Here is an 8641-nt window from a genome sequence, read left to right as displayed (position 1 = left end):
TAAGGAAGAAACCGCAATGACTGCAGCAGCAACAAAAATAGGAGCAACTAGTGGAAGATGAAGATTATCCATGGGAAACATACGCCCAACTCTAGAACTGGTCCCAAGCTCCTGCCTTGTCCTCAAATCCTGCATAGTACACCCATAATAGTAAAAAATAAGGTGATATCCTAGTTTAGCTAATTGTCCCACAGAGCATAAATTATAGGATAGGTCAGGTACATGGACAACCCCAGGAACTGAGAGGTTAGAGGTCGAAACAAAACCTAGACTATTTCCATGCATGGTGGAACCGTTAGCTATATGAATATTAAGAGGATGTGGTGCAGGGTCAAGTTTGGAGAATAAGGACATGTGAGGTGTCATGTGATTGCAACAGGCAGAATCAAAAAGCCGAGTGTTGTGAAATTTTAAAGTACTCGCAAGTGTACGAACCGTACCGAAGTATAGTTGACAAGAACGAGGTCGAACCCACAAGGACTTGTATGAATGTAGGAAAATTAATCAAATCTTACCCAAATTAATCCTAATTTAGTTTAATAAAAAATGGTTGTTTTGAAATTAAATAAACTAAGCAAATAATAAAATTAAGCAAATAGTTAAACTAAGCAAAAGATATAAAGCAATAACAAGATATAAACAATCAAGGGAAAGGAATTAAGGTTTTGGAATCCGCCTTGTTAATACATATCATCATATATTTATGATCATTGATTTTTCCCAACCACTACAAGATAATCTAAAAATCAATCTTGTTATCATGGAAAATATTATCATTAAAATCCTTATTTTAAAAATCAAAAGCATGTTCTTCTTCGCTTCTTAAATTTAAAATCAAATCATCAATTGTATCCATTAACAAACAAATCATAAGAGATATCTAATTTTAACATCAAAACAATCATAATCGAAGCATTCAATTAATTAAGATAAATCCTAAATCATGAGAAAAACATGATTGAACTCATATCTAGAATCCTATCTTAGTCAATTGATGTGAAGCAAGAACAATTTAAATCATTAAAGAACAACTATTGTGGGAAAAATCAAATCACATAAATATTAATGATAATTCTTAACAAGGTTTCATCCTTAACCCTAATTATAAATTTAGCTGCTCATGGTAATTGAAAGAAAACACAAAAATAAAATACTAAGCATTAAACTAGATAAATAAATAAAACTAACTGTCATGGAAGAAAACCAAAGATGTAGCCACAGCCGCAACTCTCTATACATTCTGCCCTCAGCCCCTCTTTGCATATAAAGCCCTTGTTACCTGCAAAACATAGATATTATATAATCAATCACAAAATAACAAAAAAGTTAGGCTAAATATGTAGATATGTGAGTACCTTATTATACATTTTGCTAGTCCTCGAGCAAAACAGATAAAGAGCAAAACAAACTAAATAATTAAAATGAAAAAAAAAAAAAAGAAATCCTAACTAATCCACTTTCACTGGAAATTTTGATTGCATTTAGCGTATGCAACAAGCCTTTAAACTCCTAGCTTACACTAGTGGACGAGTTGTAGTCTCGTGAGAGTTTGCAGTGAATATACCCACAAAATTCTGAGAATAAATACTAAAAAAAATAAACAAAACAAAGAAAATAAAAATTGTTTTTTCAATTGCCTTTTACAAAGAGGATTAGTTCAAGTTCAAAAACACTACAAATGCTAAAGAAATTTTCCGTGCCATCAAAACTCAATGTGAGTGAAAAGTGGTACCCAACCCAAACATACTCTTAGTTTTAGAATAAACTTGACTCGAATCTCTATTTGAAAGTATTCTTCAACTCAAATATTTTCGGTGTTATCACTCAACAAATGAAATCACTCTGAAATGGGGTGTAACACTCTCAACAATATATGTGAGCGGAATAATGTAAACAAAATCAAATACCTCACATATAAATCACCTGAAAAACGCTTAACCAAGAAAGAACAAGTAGTCTCATGAAAGGATGCCAAAAAGAATTTATAACAATCTTCAAGATCAAATAAGGACTTTATTAGGACATAATGTAGGGTAAAAACAAAGGGAATGAAATAAAAATGAGTGAAGGTAAATATTAAGAAGTGTTTTCAAGATAGTCGAATTGTCAACTCTTTTTAAAATTTCCATTCAACATTTTTTTTTTTCAACTCTTCTTCTTCAAAGCAGTACTCCTTCCTTATATTTCACTTCTCAAAATTTGATGAGAACCATTTTTATTTTCTTCTTTTTGACACTTTTCCCTTCTTCTTTTTTTCTTTTTTTTTCTTTCAAAATTTTTTTTTTCTCTCTTTGACTTCTTTTTTCTTTCTTCTTTGAATTCTTGCACAAACCACCACATTGAAACAAACTAATCAAATTCCATCTTGAAACATTATGGATAAGGGTTTTAAGAAAGAAAAGCTAATTGAAAGGCTCAATGGGGTGACTAACGATAATGTATCAAGAAAGAAAAATAAAAACACATATATAGCTCATAGTACACAAAAATGGCCTAATCTCATCTCTCAAAGACTAGTATAGTTCATTCAACATCAATGACTTCAAAAGCTTCAAGTGTGGCATAAAATTAATTTTTTTCCTAGCCAAAAGAAAGAACAATGAGACTATAACAAGGGAAATATGTTAAGCACTTTCAAATGAACTTTAAGATTAGAAAAAAAAAAAAAAAAAAAACCCTCCAAAAATAATGATTGGCTCCAAACTCACAAAGGTTACAGTCTCCACATTGTTATCTTCAAGATTTTCTAATCACTTTTATCCTTCAACAACAAGTTGTGTTTGAGTGGCTACGTGCATTTGCAATGAATTGAGCATGAAAGTAATGAAATTCTTTAAGCAAGAGTAGTATAACAAACTCAAAACATAAACCTCAAGCTAGGCAAAAGTTTTTTTTTTTTTTTTTGTAGACTAAACAAAACACAACAGAATGATAGAAATCTATGTACATCCCCCCAAACCTAAACCAAACATTGTCCTCAATGTTAAAAATGATACTCTCAAATATATGTCTTGAATGAAAAGAGAGCAAAAAATTAATATGCAACATGAGAACCAAGTAGAAACAAGTAAGGTAAGGAGAAGGAAGAGACGTACCTTGATCAAGCTGATTGTTATAAATTTTAATTTCTGTCAAATCTCAGCTAGAACAAAAGATAATAAAACTAAACAAGAAAATAAACACAAAATCTAATCTAGAAGCAGAAAATAAACAAGAGAAAACAAAAAGAAAAAAAATGCAAACTTGATAAACACAACTGGGATCAATCCTGATAAACAGGATCATCCAAGAGGACTTCTTCAACTTCTGGAGGCTCAAGTTTTAAAAATGGTTTCAAACGTTGGCCATTAACTTTAAACATATCACCATTTTTAGGATTCTTAATCTCAATAGCACCATGGGAATAAATAGTGCGAACTATGAATGGACAAATCCATCGAGATCTTAACTTACTTGGGAAGAGATGCAAACGAGAATTATAAAGAAGAACTTTCAGACCAAGTTCAAATGATTTCCTCAAGATGTTTTTATCATGAACCTTTTTCATTCGATCCTTATACGATTTGGCATAATTGTATGCATCATTGCGAATTTCCTCTAACTCATTGATTTGGAGTTTTCTTTCAGCACCTTCTTTGTCAAGATCAAAATTTAACCGCTTAATAGCCTAATAAGCTCTATGCTCTAACTCAACAGGGAGGTGACAAGCCTTACCATACACAATTCGATAGGGGGACATTCCAATGGGAGTCTTAAAAGCTGTACGGTATGCCCACAACGCATCATTGAGTCTTAAAGACCAATCTTTACGAGTAGGGTTAACTATTTTCTCCAATATTCTCTTGATTTCCCTATTAGATATCTCTACTTGACCACTTGTCTGTGGGTGATAAGGTGTTGCAACCTTATGAGTAATGCCATATTTCTTCATTAGTTGCTCAAAAATTATTGCAAAAGTTCTTTCCTCCATCACTAATAATGGCACGTGGTGTACCAAACTGTGCAAAAACATTCTCTCTCAAAAACTTGACTACAACCTTGTGATCATTAGTTCTACATGCAAGGACCTCAACCCACTTAGAAACATAATCAACAGCAACAAGGATGTATAAGTTACCAAAAGAATTAGGAAAAGGACCCATCAAATCAATACCCCAAACATCAAATACCTCAACAATCATAATAGGGTTCAATGGCATCATATTTCTTTTTCCAATACTCCCCAACTTTTGGCATCTCTCACAGGCTGAACAATATACATGGGAATCATGAAAAATGGAAGGCCAATAAAATCCACATTGCAAAATCTTGGCAGCGGTCCTTCTTGAACTAAATTGGCCTCCACAAGCATAATCATGATAGAAGGATATAACATTTTGTTGGTCACTCTCAGATATGCATCTCCGAATTATTTGATCAGAACAGTACTTAAACAAGTATGGATCATCCCAAAAGAAATACTTAACCTCAGCCAAGAATTTAGACCTATCTTGTTTAGTCCAATGTGAAGGCATTTGATTAGTGACAAGATAGTTTGCAATATTATCATACTAAGGTCTCTAGGATACATGCAGCAAGTGCTCATCAGGGAAAGATTCAAGAATAGGTAAATTGTCATCAGTGTGCTCAACGATTAATCTAGATAAGTGGTCAGCTACTACATTTTCGGTTCCCTTTTTGTCTCGAATCTCAAGATCAAATTCTTGTAACAATAAAAAATCCATCGGATAAGTCGAGTTTTAGCATCTTTTTTGGAGAAAAGATACTTCAGTGCAGCATGATCCGAATAAATTAAGACCTTAGACCCCAACAAATAGGACCTAAATTTATCCAAGGCAAAAACAATTGCTAACAACTCCTTTTATGTTGTAGAGTAGTTCATTTGAGCATCATTTAGAGTCTTACTAGCATTATAAATCACATAGGGAACCTTTCCAACCCGCTGTCCTAAAACAACACCAATTGCATAATTTGAGGCATCACAGATAATCTTAAAAGTCACTTTCCAATCAGGTGATTGAATGATAGGTGCAGAAGTCAACTCAGTTTTTAGTCTCTTAAATGCATGGAGACACTCATCATCAAACACAAATGGGGCATCTTTGGCAAGTGAGTTACATAAGGGCCTTGAGATTTTACTAAAATCCTTGATGAACCTTCGATAGAATCCTGCATGACCTAAAAATGATCTAATTTCCTTAATAGATCAAGGAGGTGGAAGGTTAGAAATCAAATCTATTTTGGCCTTATCAACCTCAATAATACTTTCTAATATGACATGCCCAAGAACAATTCCCTTTCTCACCATAAAATGACATTTCTCCCAATTAAGAACAAGATTCTTCTCCTTACACCGCATTAACACCAAAGATAGGTGGTGCAAACATTCTTCAAAAGTGGACCCAAATACTGAAAAGTCATTTGTAAATACCTCCAAAAATCGTCCCAGCATATCAGAAAAAATACTAATCATACACCTCTGAAATTTACTAGGAGCATTACATAAACCAAATGACATGCGACAGGAGGCAAATGTCCCAAAGGGGTAGGTGAAGGTAGTCTTTTCTTAATCTTCTGGTGCAATGGGAATTTGATTATATCCAGAATATCCATCAAGAAAACAATAATAAGCATGACCAGCTAACCTTTCCAACATTTGGTCTATAAAAGGAAGAGGAAAATGATCTTTTCTTGTCATGGCATTCAACTTACGATAATCAATACATACTCTCCATCCTGTTTGCACACTAGTTGGGACTAACTAATCATCCTCATTCTTGACAACTGTTATGCCAGATTTCTTTGGTACAACTTGAACTGGACTCACCCAATTACTATCAGAAATTGGGTAAATAATACCCACATCCAAAAGCTTTAAAACTTCAGCTCTCACTACCTCTTGCATAATAGGGTTTAGACGTCTCTGCGGTTCACGTGAAGTTTTAGCATTCTCTTCCAAGTGAATTCTATGCATAACCACAGATGGACTAATACCTTTTATATCAGCAATTGACCAACTTATAGCTTCCTTATGCTCTTGAAGTACACTTATCAATTGGCGTTCCCTAAGGTCATCCAAATTTGAAGCTAAAATGACAAGTAAGGTCTCAGAAGGACCTAAAAAGGCATACTTAAGTGTGTCAGGTAATGGTTTCAACTCCAACTTTGGTGGTTCCTTAGCAAATGGAGGTGGGGATGAAGAAAGTGGAAAAGGGATCACTTCTGGTTGCCAACTATCAGTACTTAGGAGAGAAACAGAATCTAACAGTGCATTTACTTCTTCAATTGAGTGTTCAATATCAAAATTGCAACCAAAAAGATTTAGGCAAGCCTCTAAAGGATCCTCATAACTCGATTGTAGGAAAATATCATGGACTAGACTCTCAATCATGTCAACCTCACAAATATCCTCATTGTCTAGCACTTGTTTACTTATGTAGAAGATATTAAGCTCAATGGTCATATTCCCAAAAGAAATCTTCATTACACCACTCTGACAATTGATCAAAGCATTGGATGTGGCTAAGAAAGGGTGACCCAAAATGACATGGATTTATGTACAGACATTTAGAGCAGGCTCAGTGTCTACTACAACAAAATCAACAAGAAAATAGAATGCATCCACCTTAATCAGCACATCCTCAACAATACCTCTAAGGATTTTCACAGACCTATTAGCTAATTGAAGTGTCATGGTTGTTGGGTTTAACTCCCCCTAACCTAGCTGTAAGTATACTGAATATGGCAATAAGTTCACACTTGCCCCCAAATCTAGCAAAGCTCGCTCAATGAGATGATCCCCAATCTTGCATGAAATTGTAGGGGATCCTAGGTCCTTACATTTCACTGGATATTTATTCTGAATTATTGAACTGACTTGCTTGGTCAAGAATGCCTTTTTAGGGACATTTGTCTTTCTCTTCATTGTCACAAGATCTTTTAGAAACTTGGCATAAGCAGGAACTTGTTGAATTGTATCAAGAAATGGAATGTTTATTTGCACTTGCTTAAAAACCTCTAAAATGTCTCCAAATTGTGCACTTTTTTGAGGCCTGATTAACCTTTGAGGAAATGGAGCTTTAGGAACAAACCTCTTATCAAGGGGAGAACTAAGATCCTAAATTGGAATGGAGGGTAGGTTGTCCTTCTTTTCTCCATGATCATTATGTGAACTATGAGTTCTTTTTTCCTTTAACACATTATTTTCATCATCCTCTACTTCTGGCATTTTCACTTGATTATCAACTTGCTTACCAGACCTAAGGGCAGTAATAGATTGAATATGTTCTTGTCCATGAGTAGAACTAGAAGAACCATTAATTTCATATTGCCCTTTTGGGTTAGGTATAGATTGACTAGGAAACTTTCCTTTTTTCCTCTCTCCAACATGGGTTGCTAACTGGCCAACTTGATTTTTCAACTTTGAAATAGGTTGAGTATTCAAATGGGTGGAACTTTTCATCTCTTGAATGGCTTGGCTAGTTGATTGCATGAAATTTTTGAAAGATTCCTCCAAAGATGATTGTTGTCATGGTGGTGCTACAAACTAAGGAGTTGATTGAGGAATGGGAGGATATGCTTGAGTAGGTGGACAAAATTGACTTTGTTGATGCACTTGTTGTCCACCTACATTTGTGGGAGGTTGATTTTGCCTCCATGAGAAATTAGGATGGTTCCTCCAATTTGGATTGTATGTCTCTGAAAATGGACTAGCAAATGGGTTTCCATAATTATTCAGTGCATTTGCTTACTCAGTATAAATATCAGGGTACCCAGTTGTGGAAGGAAACATTTGTGTTGTATGCATAGGACTTGCACAAATAAAGCATGTTTCACTTTGAACTTGATTGGCAGAATTCATCCCTCTACCTAAAGCTAAAGCTTCAACCTTACGAGTGAGATTGTCCAACCTAGCTTTTATGTCTAAATCTTCACTGACTTCATACAGTCCTCCATTCTTAATTGCAGGGGTAGATCTCTCTTTACGGTTGGAAAAATCCCATTGTAGTGAACTTTCGGAAAAAATCTCAAGAAATTTGTATGCCTCATCATCTACAAGACTAAAAAATCCACCACCATTCATGGACTCAATCATGTTACGATTTGTCTGAGTCAAAACATTATAAAAATATTGTACTAGTCTCCATGTTTCAAAACCATGATAAGGACACTTTAAGATCAAGTCCTTAAATCTCTCCCTACTTTCATAACATTTCTCTTGTTCATCTTGATAAAAATTTGTAATTTCTCTCCTCAAAGCATTGGTCTTAGCTATTGGGAAGAATTTAGAGAGGAATTTTGTGACCAACAGTTCCCATGAAGTGATAGATTTAGGTGACAGAGAATTAGGCCAAGCCTTTGCCTTATCCTTCAAGGAAAAATGGAATAAACGCAAGCGAACATATTCATCAGTGAAATTCTGGAACTTACAAGTAGCACAAATCTCAAGAAAATCCTTTACATGCATATAAGGATCTTCTTTATCCAATCCATGAAAAGTAAGAAGAAGGTGGATTATCTGTGGCTTCAACTCAAAATGTGTAGCAAAGGTTGTAGGCAATACTATGCAAGATGGAGGGTTGGTGGTTATGGGTGAGAACAACTCCCTAAGAGTTTTTGAATCATCTGCTGTTTCTTCCAT

At 34.6% G+C, this 8641-nt stretch overlaps 1 pseudogene; it reads right to left on the bottom strand.

Annotated features, from left to right (window-relative positions):
* Window positions 1-3262: 3262 nt before the first annotated feature.
* Window positions 3263-8641, bottom strand: LOC142635593 (uncharacterized; annotated as a pseudogene).

This window comes from Castanea sativa, chromosome 5 (assembly GCF_040712315.1).
Source record: "Castanea sativa cultivar Marrone di Chiusa Pesio chromosome 5, ASM4071231v1".
Taxonomy (NCBI): Eukaryota; Viridiplantae; Streptophyta; class Magnoliopsida; order Fagales; family Fagaceae; genus Castanea; species Castanea sativa.
Note: the sequence above shows the minus strand (reverse complement) of the source record. Positions and strands in the feature narration are given on the sequence as shown.